This window comes from Tigriopus californicus, chromosome 5 (genome assembly GCF_007210705.1).
Source record: "Tigriopus californicus strain San Diego chromosome 5, Tcal_SD_v2.1, whole genome shotgun sequence".
Taxonomy (NCBI): domain Eukaryota; kingdom Metazoa; phylum Arthropoda; class Copepoda; order Harpacticoida; family Harpacticidae; genus Tigriopus; species Tigriopus californicus.
This window is the reverse complement of record NC_081444.1, coordinates 11,574,834-11,591,110: the sequence shown is the minus strand read 5'-3', so window position 1 is coordinate 11,591,110 and position 16,277 is coordinate 11,574,834.

Genomic DNA, 16,277 nt, shown 5'->3' with positions numbered 1-16,277 from the left:
GGTTCGGTTTTTCAGATTCTTAAACATCAAGGACAATTATTTTTCTGATTCCTGAAAGAAAACAGTTAGCTCACTTAAGATGACATTAAATGAATAAATGGAATCAATCGCACAAATTCATTTCCACCAAAGCGAAGATATTCGTTCAAAGGGAGCCGGATCTACCATATTTGTCCATGGGATCAGCTTCAAACGTTGCAAACCATTGTCAAAAATCGACCTTTTTGCTCATCATGAAATGCAACTTTTTACGTAGGGTAACTATGGAACAAAATTCTAACTTGCACGCAAGGAATGCATTGGTTTGGCCTTATAAACTAGTGTTCTTACTTGGCACTTGCTTGTCTACTGGAACAAGAGAACCGACATTTCGTTTCATTCATCTTGTGGTCATTCTATATTGTTGTCGTTTTTAGTTCCATTAAAGTCCTTAAAATATGACTTTAGACTAGGAAAGAGTGTATTAGAGCAAATGTTATAGTGCCACTACCGAGTTTTGAAAATGGGGCATTTTTTGCCCCCGACTTTTCTGATGGACCCAATGCAACCAATCGGGGTTTAAAACTCAGGGCACTATTTTGACAAGTGCACTATCATGGTTCATTTATGCATTGATTGCAATCGGAATTGATCGTTGCAATTTGGACAGGAATTGGCACTTTCGTAAATAAAGGTCGAGCTTTGAATTCCCAAGGGTTCAAGCGTCCCATCGAATTCAATGAAGTAATAAAAGGGCTAAAAAGCGACATCACTCATACTATCGACCAAAGGCATCTTTCAATAGAGTAATGATAAGTTTCGCATGAGCGATGTGGAGTGTTTACCTTTTACCCTTAAGCAACAAAAAATGGCGTTTATATTTTTTTTGTTGTGAGTCCTGGATGTATTTTCCAAAAAAACATGAAACAGATTAGGTTCCTGCCAACGTTTTGTTCTTCTAAATAATGGTGTATTTAAAAGAACTTGCTTTCAAAAAGAGAATTTTTCACATGTATTCAATGATTGGTCTTGTGAGATATTGATATTTTAAATTGTTGAAGTATTTTGTTTGGAATTGCTTTAGCGAGTGCCATGTTCAGAGTCAGTTTCAAAATGACGTACCAGAAATTAGCTATTTCAGAAGACAACTGATCTCACCGAACAGTTGGCAAAACACGGTTCAAAAACACAGCGTGAACTATTTTGAACTTCAAGTAGGTGATGCTTGGTGGTTTATTTAGCCATATTTTTGCCAAGCTTTGTCTGGAACATTTCTGTTTGTCTTATTTCCGAAACCAAATCGGTCAAGTTCAAACCTATGTCATCATTTTTCCTGATATTGTTCATTATTCATAAATAGATAAATTGTTGTCCTTCAAATGTTTATGCATAACCTTTCTGATATTACTCAACAAAAAAAGCAATTGCCATCCAAATCTCAGTTCTTTTGTATGACAAAGATCTTGAAGAAGGTCATTCATTCATCGTTATTTAATGATCGTTGATTAGAGGATGCATCACCAAGTCAAGTACATAATTTTCGTTCAAAAACTTTCTTGAATCATTTACTTGGTGAATGATTCAGTTGGGAAGATGAGTGCTTGACATTCATATTGGAATCTAATAGCTGTATGCAGAATTAAGAACAAGTCCAATGCAACAAAAGCATGTGACAAGAAGGGCCAACCAAAAATCATTCACAACATATCCATCTCCCTCCAAGGCCAAAAATATGCCATTCATCCTTTTTGAACCTTTGTTGCCTATATCCATCTCCCTCCAAGGCCAAAAATATGCCATTCATCCTTTTTGAACCTTTGTTGCCTAGATGTTTCAATTTGTTCGTGCAATCAATCGACGGACTCAACCGTGTTTTGACAGACTGACTGCTTGCTTGCTTGCTTGCTGCACCGTAATAGACATCTTTGGTGGAAAGTTAATCATTAATTAATTGCTTCCCTCCATAATTTGCCTCTGCCGACAATCTACATTTCTAATGAATCAATAGTGCAACCTTTTGAATGTCAATTGATGATATCAAGTCTTTTAGTCCCATTTCCAGGGTCCCTATACACAAGCAACCTCCAGTGCCCTTGTTATGTGCTAAAATCGTATTCAATCCGAAATTGACATGTAATGAACGTTTCATATCTTGGCTTGCGACAATCAATTTATTAAGGAGGGGGATGTACAATTTTTGATCAGGGAGGCAACCCTGATTCAACGGAAAGGACTTAATTCATTGTGCGGTTGGATTGAACATTGGAATAATTATTTTCAACTCTTCTGGAAAACCTGACAATCACGCATCCCCCGCCATTACCGAAGGCTCTTCATAACTTGTTACTTGCACAGTAAATATCGTATGGCCTTCTGATCCACAGGGCAGAATGCCAATGACCGATTTGTCTTGCTCGTACCTACATAGTTGCCTCGGCCAATAATTCGATTGAACATGGTGTGCTTAGCAATCGTTTGAATAGGTTTTCGGTTGTGTCCCAATTGACCCTAAGCGTCACGGAACACACCTTTAAACCGATCGTTAAAGTGCCAAATAGCCCAGAACAAAACAATATTCATAAATCTGACCAAAGCTCCCCTAGGACTTCAAACACGTGTTCATATCCGTTCACATGTCACAACCGACCCACGAACTGATCCTAGGGTGATTCAACTTTGTTCCACCATAAAACATGGCACTATCAAGAAAAACATCTCCTCCTTTCCTCTTAGACATCACCTCGCACGCACATCTCAAACATACAAGAAGACTAAACGGAATCAATTAACCGTGAGTCAGGATCTCGATGACAAGTGTGCTCATCTCTGACCATTTCTTGGCCAGGCAATTGCCGTGTGTACCTAATTCAGACTCATTAGGACTAATTGATCAGTGGCACTCCAATGGCCGACTTCGATTCTCGATTCACTCACTACGCACTCACGGTGACGGATGGTTGGTTGGAACTCTAGCTAGCAGGTCCTGTGCCCCATGTCATGTATGGTCAGGCCACGGAGGTTTTCTCATTCCTAATATCTACTGTAACCTGGATGGACGGTGAATGGACCCGTTGCAAATGAGTGGTGGTGGTGTAAGGTTCGCGTTCGTTGGTTCCTTCGATTGTTGGCGCTAATCATGTGTTGGACGAACAGTGTTGATTCGATCCTTCGTTTGCATGTGTGGATTATCCACGGCCATTGGCAGACTCCATGAATAAGTACAAGTCAGAAGTGCGGTAACGACGACAGAGAGGTTACGTTCGGGCCAGGCTCAATCAAGAAGGGGCAGCCACACTTCGTCAAAAGACGATTAGATATGGTCAAGGAGGGCAAAGAAACAACTCGCCATCTAAGAGAGCTCTTAATTTAATAGTCCGAGGCCATGCACTAAAACGGAGGAGTATCCAATTGTTTCACATCAGCAGGAGGATTAGAGTTGGATTCAGGCCAGAATGGTAAATTGCTGGTCTTTGTGAAGGAGATCGGGTCAGGATAAGAGATTGGCGTGCAGGAAAACTACGGTAAAAGAATAAGCCCTTTTTGAGAGGATGTGTGATCGGAAACCATATCAAATTTAAATCCTGTCAACATTTGTGGTCTTTATTGACCGCAAAATTGCACGATACCATCCGATGATGCACAAAAGTTGCAGATAAACTGGCCAAAATACTCTTGCTAAAAAGTTCAGGAGACCTGCCAAGGCTAATTTAACTTTCATACCAAATGATTTGTAAGTTCATTTTCTAAATGATTTCATCGCATGAAATTATGTAGAGATGTGACGTCAGCAGAGGGCGGATTTTAAGGCTATGGTTTTGTCGTAAAATTTCTTTTTATGTGAGCGAAAAAAACGATAAAATGTGAAGAAATTGGCAAAGATGGTCAAACTGTGCCTGATGCGTTTTCATATCAGGTAAATGTTGATTAGCACATGAAGCATATTCAAGTTTTTACCTATTTGTGAGCACAACCTGGCTTCAATTTAAAAAACAAGTAAAATATGAGCATAATAGCTATCTTTGTAGAGGTCGGTTGTTCAACCACATCTTCAATATTTTTCACCCCTTTTGGCTCCAATGAGTTCAGCAGGCTTGCAAAAAGTCAAGTAGGTCCAAAGATGTTTTACCAGGAACATGGAGGGTAAGAGAGAGCTCTCATATTGGGAGAGGCTGGAAAGGTTGGGGCTGTAATGCAGTGTTCAGAGAAGGTACGAAAGGAATCTGATATTGTATGTTTTCAAGAGCCTCTATGATTTATGTCCCAACCCAGGATTCAGGGTTAATTTTAGTGAACGTAGAGACTTAATGTGCGTATTGAGAGCACCTTCAAGTCCTCAAGAATCCAGCCTAGTTCGAACAATGAAGTCCACTTCTCTTCTTTCTCGGGCTCCTCCATTGTTTAATGATCTTCCCGCTAATATTCGTAGGGAATACGTAGACCTTGTTGATCCGGTTGCATCTTTCAAGTCACACTAGAACAAATTTTTAGCTTGCATTCCTGATCAACCCTACATGCTTATTCCAGGGCCAGCCAGGTCTACCAACTCAATCCCTTGGTAGACCAAATATCGTATAAAGATTAACGATTAAAAATAGACGAATTATAACCTATCATAGCAATAGTACCAGGAATTATTTCCCTTGGAGCGGTTAGTTAAGCCCGTGGAAACACAAACCAACCAAAAAAGAAAAAAAACGGCTTACGGCCATGCTGGACCGCTGACAATTTGTTGCACTTTTGTTAACGCGCAAATGCAACATTTATGACTGGAGCAGCTTGTCTGCCATTTGTCTCTTTTTTCACTTTCAAAATTATTCTTATTGCGGCTTTCAATTTTTTCTTTCGTTCTTTGGCATTTATTCTAGGTGTTTGAGCATATTTGATTGTATATTTTGAACTCTTCTGATGGACAGTTTAGTGTCTAAAACCTGAAGCTTGCAAGCATATTTTGGCTGTCTCTAGTAATCAATAACGACTAATTCTATAAAAAAACCTTTAGTAAATCCATTATTTAAGAATTTTCACACCCAGACTCATGAATCTAAACTGAAACCTAATTCTGATGCCCAAATTGTAATAAAGTGAAGACATTTTAGTCTTTTCTTTTGGTTATTTGATCACAAAACCCTAAATTGAAGAGTTGTAATCTAAACTTGTTTTTGCATATTCTTTAGCAATTTTAGGTGTGTTTGTGACCTTTCACGCTGCAATGTCTTTGTGTGAAAGGTTTAGATTTTATAGATAACAAGCCAGCAGAAGGAAATCGCTGCTGCTGAGTTTAAGCACTGGTTGATTTTAGGTCAGGTTTAGTATCATGTTTCGCCCAAAATAACTGAAATAACGAGGAAGATTTGCACTATTGGTGTACATACTTCCAGGACATGCAGATCGATCACATCAGCAGCATTTGGATTGTTGAAGTTGTTGACATTCACAAACTCATTGAATCTGCACATCTTGATGCCCTATTGTTTGGTATGTTTTTCACTATTGAATACGATAATAATTCATGTGAAGACGAGTGCGCAAAATTATTCCTCGGGCTAGTCTCTTGACTTTTGAATTTCGCTTTTGAGCTCAATTAAACGATCTACTCAGGCAAAAGCATTTGAATAGGTGGGACGTGGCGTCGTGGTTAAAACCGTGTCCTAAAATGAGATAGACCCCCGGTTCGATTCTCCTGTCCGATCTTTCTCCAAGAGAACCTTTTAGTCGTTAATCACTTCAAAAGATGGAGAACCAATCAGACACCGCACACGTCAATGTCCATCAAAAAATTGGACAAAGTGATAGCTGGCTTAGCTGGCCGAGCGAGTTCACCCTGGGTCCCTAACGCAACCAATAAAAAATCTGAAAAACTGCACTCCGTTTAACTAATTGTCCAAAATTCTCAAATTGTAAGAACCATACCTGCATCCTGGGATTGAATCTGAGTAGAAATTTGGATTTTAGATCCCAATTTTAGGAGATAACATCTCAAAATTAGTTCACATATGACATTTAGGGACATGAAAGGAAAAACAGGGTTTACCTTATGGGTCATGATACAAATATTTCCAAAAAGGATTCGAGTTGCTTCTCAAAAGGAGTAAATGTGTCGACTCCCCCGCAATGTATAGAATTTTTTCTGACCTTTTTTTAATATTCATAATCTTTTCCAGCTTTGTCCTCAGCAGACTAATTTCTATTTATCTACTCGTTTGGGCCTGATTGTCAATTGGCACCGTCTCTCTTCACGTTCTCGGTGGGATAGAGTGTCTTCATTCCTGTCGTTCCTTCTGGCCGACGGTGTCTTTACATTTGCGATTCGTCTTGATTGTTTGGACTTCTTGCGCTCTGAAGCACAGCAATCAATGTTAAATGCATTGTTTTGCAGTCCGTTAGCCAGCAAGTCAATCGGCTGGATAGGCTCATCAGCATACACCATCATCACCACCACCACCACCAGCACTGCCACTGTGAAACGAACTTGTGCCTTGTGCCAAGTCAATTTCGCACACTTATTTCGCTTCAACGCGCTCAAGCAAGTTTTCAGAAGGGAGGAAAGGGAACAAAAATTGGCCCCCATCAAATCACTCGCGCACTGGCAGATTTCCGTGCGAGGGTTCACAAACTGAAAAGGGGGCCAAACCCCGGCCGTTTTTACCTTGTTGCAAATTCCCAGAACAAAACAAGAAATGAAAGACGATTCATCCTGGGTGCATCAAAATATATCCGGGAGAAACCGATATAACTAAATATCTGCGGATGAAGAAGTAACCTTTAACGGGACAAGAGGTCAAGTTTCCAGCCAGCGATGTGGGTGTCACATCTAAGAAAGCTTTGTGTAAACAAAGTTTTGAATTGATTGGGCGGAAGATATCAACTTCAAAAGTTGTAGAACATCATCAGGGTTACAATTGAGGAATTGAAGGAGGAGGAGGCTATTTCATGATTGCATAATAACCCCAATCTGTCAAGTGAGGCTGCGAAAGCGATTATGACGCTGGTGTTAATGCGATGACTACTTCTCGGTCCAATGTAATTTCTCAGTTCATATCAAACCCATCTAGATAACACAGAAAGGTCATATTTCTACTGACTAGTCAAGAACACGAATGAGATCTTAGGTTATCATAAAGGGTATTTAAGAAAGTCAAATAGTTCAAGTTGTTCATGGAAATTCTGATTAACCATGAATTCAACTTTAGCAATCGTTTCGGTCATCGATTGCACGGGGCAACTTTGCTCATTTATTTGCAGATATAAATGAAAAACGATTGAAAGTTTTTAATGCTCATTTCTGGCCCCAGAATATTTTTTTTTCATTTTATTTGTTTGCGTAGAGTCGACGTTGAAATATTTTTCTTTAAGATACAGGCAGAAATCCAGTCACTTTTACAAACATGAAATATGACCTTTTTCTTGTCTTTTTGTGCCGACAACAACTGAACTAGAGTGAGGTTTTTTAGTTCTCGTAAACATTCTCAATTGCAACTCTTTCAAACCCGAAACTTGATACCAACATTAACAGACGAAATTTTCATGTAAATAATTGCAGATTTGATCGTAAACTCCCATTAGCGCCATTTAAGTGTCCTCAAAGAAACACATTGGCATGTGGTGCAAAAACAGATCACAAATCCTTTTCGTCCATTGTCCATTGAACTCTCCATTTAATTATGCCAGGCCTAATCACTAAAAGTAAACGCTTATCAGTTAAATTGACACCACTCGGTGCTTTAAAGCACCAATAAACGTTCATTGGGTAAACGCAGCAAACATATTTGTAAATTTAGAAACCACGCAATAACGCAGGAATTACTTTAGTACTTATATACGGTATATTATACTGAGTACACTGAAATAGAGTATATCTTTTTCGCTGACACATTTTTTATAAACAATGACAGGATACTCACTCCCAGAGACATGTTTTAACTCATCAAGCCCTATATCTTTTTTGAAGAAAATGAGTCGGGTTTGTCTCTTCGAATTGCAAAGCTTGAACAAAAACCTAAAATGTAAGATTCTTTGGGCGCCCAATTCAAGCAATTCAATCGAAATGCTGCATAGTTTATATCCTTTTTTACAAAATATACTCTTGCATATCAAAGCAAATTGGACATTTTTTCTTCCACATTAGCTTTAAATTCGAATGAGTTGGCTTTTGCAATATGTTTTGAAATCTAACGTGTAATTAGTGTTGCAACACGATAGTCTGATAGCTCTGCCTTTGCCTTTTCTTCTTTTTGCTTTTTCCTGTGCATGTCAAACAAATGCAAATTTTTGCAGTCTGTCTTGGGGGTTAGTCCCCTCCCCCTCCCCCCTCGAGTTTGTGCCGTTTTAGGCCAATGCTCCTTTTGGAGTCTTTTAACTGACCGAACACTAAGTCCCAAGTACATATAGTGTTCAAATTGATCAAAGCAAGTTTGTGAAGTAGGCATACTCAAAGATTGAACCCATTAAGTACATAGATATTAATAGGTTCTTCTATTCAAATGCCAGACGAGGAAAAGTGGCAGACATTTTTGTTTGGCAGATTCATTACTTTTTGTCTCATAGTACAACCAAGTAGAATTGAGAATTTCAATGGACGCAGCCTTTAATCGGTTTAATGAGGGACCAAACGGTGAAAATGATTCGCCACGAAAATATCAGCTAATGTGGCACTGCGGACTTAATAAGCTGGAAGATGGACTTGGACGGCACAACCTTGCTGAACGGTATGATATTTCTCCTTGTTTTGACCTGTTTCCCCTTGTAAGTTAGGGTACGCATGTTCTTGAGCTCTTCGTTCGAACATCAATGATCAATCAGGATGAAGTTGTTCGAATTGTTTGGTGCCGTTTTTTACTGCTTCGTGCCTTGGGTTTATCACTTCACAAATGAGCAAATGGAATAAAGAATCTATAAACAAAGTGTTTCTTTGCATTTCCCCTCATTGAACAGGGCTCAGGATTCTCGTCATGATTGTGACATGCCAAAAGTGACCAGTCTCCCCAATCGGATTGAGCCGTTGCTTGAAAAACTCCAACGAGGATGTTGTCGTTACGCTCATGAATCTGGAATTCCTCGGTGAGTCTCTCCAAAGCTCTCTAAATGGGTTAAACGCCATTTTCACGCCAATGTTTGAAGTAACTGCGTGTCGCTGTGATGATGGCCATTCATGGACATGTCTTGGCAAAGGAAGCATCTTGATGTCGACCATCATCATCATCCACTTGGCTGTTGTTTGCTCTAAAAAATGAGCGTTTCAAACTCGATGGCGACGATGAGTCAATGTAAGATAGATGCACGGTATATGAAGAAAGAAGAAGGGATCTTGGAGAAGTACTAGGGGACAAACTCGATCGTTGAATTTGTCAATCTCTCAAAGTGGATGTTGATGAGGTTGTTTGCTCGTGATCCCAAGTGGTTTGACAATCGATCTTCAAAGGTGTCTCCTAAGTGGAAATCGATTTAATGCCACTGCCCATCTACCTTTCTATCAATCTCTCGATGTATGGAGGTATGCCACATATTGGATGAAGTCGATTGCTGATGAATGATTTCAGGATCTTCCGTATTCTTGACTTGGAATGGAGTGAGATGTCACGAGTTAATGAAGGGATTGGGACATCATTTGAGTACGTAATAAAACAAACAAAGAGAATGCTAGATTGAAGATCAATTTCAAGGAGTCCATCTTAGCAAAGTTAGTTTGGGAACTTGCATAAAGAAATTTAACATTTTTTTCTTCTTCTAAATTGCAACTCTCTCTGTGAACGGTACGATACACAGATATAACCTGGAAGTGATTGGGATGTATTTGGCACTGTTGGTATATAAATACTTTCATTTCAGAGGAAGGTATGCGCATTAAAAGAAAATGTCGATATTTACTCGAAAACATCGCTAATTGGTTATTCTTGAGCGTCGTGTTTTTTTTTCACAGTTGAAATTCCGTCGTCTAGTGATTCAGCAATCTCAAAAAGAGCTTGAAGATGCTATTTGCATTGAGGAGCTCATCAATTCGTTTCATCCGTATTGGCTCAACAAACAAATCAGAATGCATTTGAACTACTCAAGTTTGTTTCGAGCATTTCCGTCTTTTACATTGGATCATAATGATGAAAAGGATTCGACAGAATCGACCGATATTCCGAAAACGAGATATGCCAAAAGGGCATCCAAATGTCAATGATGAGATGCATTCCCACTTGATAGAAGGCATTTTTGCTCCATACAACATCCAGTACTGTATAGCCGAGATTCATGTTGAATAGCGTCTCCCTCCATCTGACTAATAGCGAAGACAGGATCCGTTTTCCAAGCACTCAATCAATGAAGCGATTGTTGAGCGGGGTCTTTTCATGATCTGTCTCTTTGTTTGTTGTGGACTTGGAATTCTGTCAGGTTGACAAACACATTAGCCCGACATTAATCTGAATGCATTGATAAAAGTTTGACAACAATGGCATCATGAGCCCGTTGTTCCAAGTCGACATTGAGCTGAATCGAGTCCAATTTGGTAGTCTTTATTTTTAGACACTGACGTTCCTTTTCTAACTTAGAGAAAGCTATAGATTACACATTGCAATCTACACATACTGTACAGCTGGCAAACGATTCTTTTTTCTTTTTTACGGAATACGGTGGGGGCGAGAGTGTACCTGTGATTCGGAGCAATTATCACACTTAATTTGGCCAATTTTCAAATCATACATAATTACTCAATTGAAGACACACGAGGGATAGGATGAACAAGACGTTTTAATAAGGGCCCTTGGGGCTATCCGATTGTCACAAACAGAATAATGGGAACTCGAATCCGGATCCCTGGATTCATGGTCCGATTAAGTTGCCTTCAAAACACAATACAGTTCTAGCTAAACTGACGGAAGGCTATCGTTTCAAGGAGTCACACTGACGTCAACATTAATTGACCCCGGAGAGTTTCTAGAGCTTCTTCTCCAAATAGAGGTGCCATTTACGATGATTGGCTCCAGTAAGAGAGTAAGTGAGTGAATGAGTGAGGACGAGAAGTGCTTCACGGCCCCGTGTATCTTATCGCCCTACAAGTGGTTGGAATTTTTCCAAAGACACTGAGTACTTAAAATTCCATTCACTTCGTCAGAGGTCGCCAAGATCAGTGTCAAGCTTCACGTTCAAGTGAGTTGTTGCTTGTAATTGTAACCAATGGATGGATGGAAATAGAGCCCCAGTTTTTTTTTGTAAGAGTAACTAAAGAAGAGCAACATCCCTGTTAACTAATGACAGTGAGAAAGTATGTGGAATCCCGATCTGGTTGGGCTTGGAATTCGGAATTCAAAGCCCTCGTTGAGAGATCTTGGATTCCTTAATGTCAAGCCATGATCACTTTGATTGAGATGCCTTTTAGTTGGAATCAAGAAGGCGTCCCCTATTTGTCTTCTTGGGAAGCAGCAAACACAATCCTAGCCAAGTAGCCAGGTAGTCGCTCTATAGGCTCATGGCAAACCCGTGGAAGCCTGGAAGCCTGGAAGCCTGGAAGCCTGGAAGGATGGAAGGACTCACTAATTGGCATTAACCGTCTCAGGATTGTTTACCAATTTGTCACTGCTCTTCGCCGAAAGAAGCCTCACTCGCTCGCTCACTCACCATCACTCTAAACAGGGGTGGTTTTATGTTTCCAATGCCTAGCCATCAGAAGAGCTTCTAATCACGGACGATCGACAATTTGAAAGAAAGGAATATTATAATTGACCTTCTCGTTTCCCTGAGCTAACGGATGGATGCATTATTCATCGCCGATTCATGGACGATGAGGGCAAAAGTAAGAAGAACCATAACCAGATCAACAACACCTTGTGACTCATGAGGACGAGAGGACTTAATAATTTGGTCTTCTCCCAACCACATATTATCGACTCAATGCTTTTGATGAGTTTCAACCACCCTATAGTGCTACCATTACTAATGAATGTACGTAGGTCTGTAAGGAGCAAGAGGGGCCTCGTTATCCATATCTACGAACCTCAGCTGAGAGATTGGATATGCACAGGGCTCTGGTACGCCGAAGCTAACAGGATGGATCGAGGAGTGTGTTGACCCCTTTGGAAGTCCTTCCAACATTTGGCAATTGACCAATCACTTAATGACTAGCTCACACACTCATTGGAAGAATGAATCCCCAATGCTAGCTAGAGCCTAGCTGCTAAGTGGTTCAAAGAGAGGATTTCAATTAATCAAGACATTCCACGAGATAAGGCATGAAAAATTGAAGGGCCATTAAGTCGTGGCACCAATTAAAGCAGAATTAATTTATTCAAGTTCCAGATTTATCTCCTCCTTCATTCGTTCATCCGACCAAACGAATCGAAATGAAACGGATGGACAGGCCACAGTCACAGAGAAGATAACCAAGCACCTTTTGTATGTATAGTTCACCACTTCAGTAGATGTTGTACTGTAGTAGGTATAGGGGCTGGTACTAGCTTGGCGCTCTAAACGGGAACTTTGGTCGCGGTGCTGGTGTTGATGTTGATGATGATGATGGGGGCAATCGTTAAAGTGATTTTGGTTGTTCTTGTGGAATGCATTGATGCCATCCAAAAGAGTTTCTTGGCTCAGAGCCATCCACAGTGCTTTATTACGAAAGTACACCTTCTTTAGGAAGCAATTTATACATAATGGGTACTACATACCCTAAACTTGGTTGGGCTTGGACAATCCAAGCATAAATTCGTGCCTGACATACTTGACACAACTAAACGTCGCCAATATTTTCTTCGGGTTGAGTACATGATTCAAACCTATATTTTGATAATTTCCGAGCTGCGTTTCGAAGGAAAACAAGACAATGAAATGCTCACCCCTCAAAATACGTCAAAAACCTTCTTTCAAAAACATGTTTTCATGGAGAACAGTTGAGAATAAGTTGCAATATAAATCTTTTCATGCGAGAAAATCACTTAAGCTCCTGGCCGGAACAGTCACTTTTTTTGCAACGAATGATAGGACCTAAGAATAACTCAGACACGGGGAATGCTTTCCCGAGGCGAGACGACGTGCATGATCAATTTGGACCAAACCAAGCAACCTCCAATTGACCATGTCAAGGTCTTTTGCATTCGTGTTAAAAGAAAAAGAGAGGAAAAGCGAAAAGGCCGACTTTTTTTCATAGTTTCAATCACTTGTAGATGGGCTTATTTGGGAGGGTTTTATTTCAACTTGGTCTAAGACAGGATGAGTTAAGCTAAAAGTTCTAAGCATGATTTCAGATTGGCCGTTCCAAAGGCCGACCCTTTTTAGGCAAAAATGATTAGGCGCTGAAAACAAAAAGGCCATTTTGAAGGAAGAAAATAGTCTAACAGGGGAGAAAATAACCTTGGACCTTGTAATTATTTCCTTCCGTTTGTGCATCGGCAAAGGTCAAACTCACTTTTGATTATAAGCACATATAGGTACAGTCAAATGTATTATAACGTCAACAAAGATGATGAGAGTGAGTGAAGTTCTCCGGAACAAAACTTAACGAGTTGTTTTCAGACTTCCGCATCTATAACATAACTACAAAGAGGCAATTCACACAAATTGTGAAAGCCCCTTTTTTGATGACTCTTTTGAGCACGAATCTATGCACTTTGAATTATTCTTAAACACCATTAGCACAGTGAGCTGTTTCTTTTTCTCCCCAGACTAAGCAAAATGTTTGCCAGTAGGGCCAAATTGGGGCTTACTCCGAAGTCCTTGGAAACGGGAAATGTCATTTCAAAGAATTCCAAACAGTTGTGTTGCTCTTTTCAGGGGCTAGTTTTTTTAAATGATGAGATCGCCTCCATAAATGCTAGCAATATGGAACTTTCGTGGAACCATCTCGTTAAACACAAATCAATCAAATCTCTTTGTTATCTCGGTCTCGTCAAAGGTTATTTTAAAAGGGTGTATTCCAATCAATCCAAGATACATCTAAGTTGTAGTTATCATAGTTTTCGTCCTCATAGTCCAATTTTGGCGTTCAAGTAAAAAAAAAGCGGAGCCCGTCCGTGCAATCGGGGACCAACATTGGTTAAGGCCCTATTGCAATCACTTTTTAATGTATGTACATGCACAACGTTGTTGCGCATGTATGTATGCAAAGCTCATTTGAGCTACTTCAATAACTACTAGTAGTAGAAGTGGTGCAATTGCCGTTAGGAATGTGGGTGATTGACAAATGGTGACCCTCGCCAAAGAGCGTTTGTTGGGCGTCTTTTTTGTTGCCCAAACTGAACGAAGCTATTTTAACCCGCTCTTTGATTGACCTTTCACTCTTTGGAATCAGGCAACTTTGTTTATGGATGTTTGTATTAAATGCACTCATGGCCGAGCTTGAAATCCGATCAAGCTGGTGTGTAATAATCAGGGTAAAAGAAACAACTTTGAAGTCAGCGAGGATCGAGGAGGGAAAAAATAACGCGCACAATGAGAGACTTATTGCAACTCATGAGTTCTGTGGTGATCGGTTGACAGTTGCATGGCAACTTGCAAGCCTCAGCTATGACTTTTCAACTCAAACATATTCCGACCCAATTGAAGCATTCATCGGAGTTGGTTTTGTACATATTTTGTGGAAATGACCAACTGAATGACCATCCAACAAACTATACTTCAAGCGAGATATGAAGAGACACGAGACACGACCCAGTGGTCCTTGAATCCAATGCTGCCAGTGGACTTTCCCAGTTGACTAGCTTTGAGGTTGAAGATTACCATTCCAGCCTCGAACGGCATTATCATACCTTCCGTCCAAGTTTGCGCTATTTCAGAAGTTCACAATGACGAAAGTTGATGATGATGTCGTTGAGTGGTTTGGAATGTGGGGGCAAATCTTGACTTCGTGTTCAGAGATCGTCCGAGAATGTGTCAAGCCTTCTCTTCCCGCCCGCCGACTCTCCTCACCCCTACTAATCTGGAGATAAATGGAGAAATCATCAAGGAATCTGTCAACCTGGATGGAAGCGGACGAAGGAGGGAGGACCGGGAAAAGGCGAAGGAGAGAACAAAGGACCCTTCTTCTAGTTTCCCTTGTTCTCGGCAGACTTTTGCCCTCAAGTACCTTCTCAACTGATTCTGCTCTTAGTCGGGTAGTATTCCAGAAACCTCCCTACTTTGACCAAGCACTTCGTTCCAGGATTGGGATCATCCAGCGTACTTTTTTCCACTGCAATTCTCTTCACTAAAACTCCAAAAAAAAGGTAGAAACATGAAAAAAATCTTTTGAACTTATTGGGCCTTTTTGACCGAAAAAAAATATGGGTCAAATTTCATTTTTGGCAATTTTTCTGCTTTCTCGACTATTTTTTGACCTTTTCTCGCCATTTTTTCATATTTTAAGACATATTTTGCCATATTATTGTCATTTAGGTCCTCTTATATCCTTCCTTCTTACATTGTTATTCCTTGTTTTGAAGCTTTTCTTTACTTTTCTGCAACATGATCAGATGAAGTATTAACTCATAAGCCAGAAGCTTTCAGCATTTTACTTTTGGTTTTGGGTTTCATTGGCTTAAGTAACCTCTACAAATAATGTGATCCCCGGTATAACCAAAATAAAAGATTTTGATTTGTTAAGTTGTTACCACTTGTATGGAAGAATTGTGTCCCCTGGAATGTCTGCCAGAACTGGGTATTCCACTGGAATTGGGAGCTTTCCGGAATTGACAGCGGAAAGAGGAACAGCCAGATGGACACAACGTTGATCCAAATATTTGTTTTACCCAGCCCTCATTGGCCAATTCAGCCTAGATCGGCCAATCCTGATATGGAAGGCAGCCGTCCCCTGGCAATATGAAAGAAAACTCGGATGGGAACAGTTGCCCATTGTTAGCTCCCTCAATAAGCTGATAAAACAACCGGCTCCTGGGAGGCTTAATTGTTAATAGATATGATAAATACAGTCCGCTTGCAGGAGAAGAGATTCTCCAGAAAACCGTTAAAGTCTTTGCAATTGTTGTTCTAGCAACAAATTGAATACATCAAATTGAACTCCTTTTTTGGTTTGGGAAAGTTTCCATAAAAGAGGGCTTGCACTTGAGCTACATCTACCGTCATGGGTTTGATCCGATCTAAAATCATTTTGTGAAGAAAGCAGCCTCATCACCAAAACAGTAGGCTCCTGATGAGAGTCAATTGTTGTTTACTATGATATGTGTATCAATTGAAAACGTGTCTTACTATCAAACATAATAAGAAAAAATATGTCCATTTCTTGAGAACTTAATGAAAAATAAAAACAATCTTTAATTGACAACCAATCAGGTTAGTTTAGTAACGAAAGATATTGAAGCTTTTGGTTGGGCAAACACATACAAACA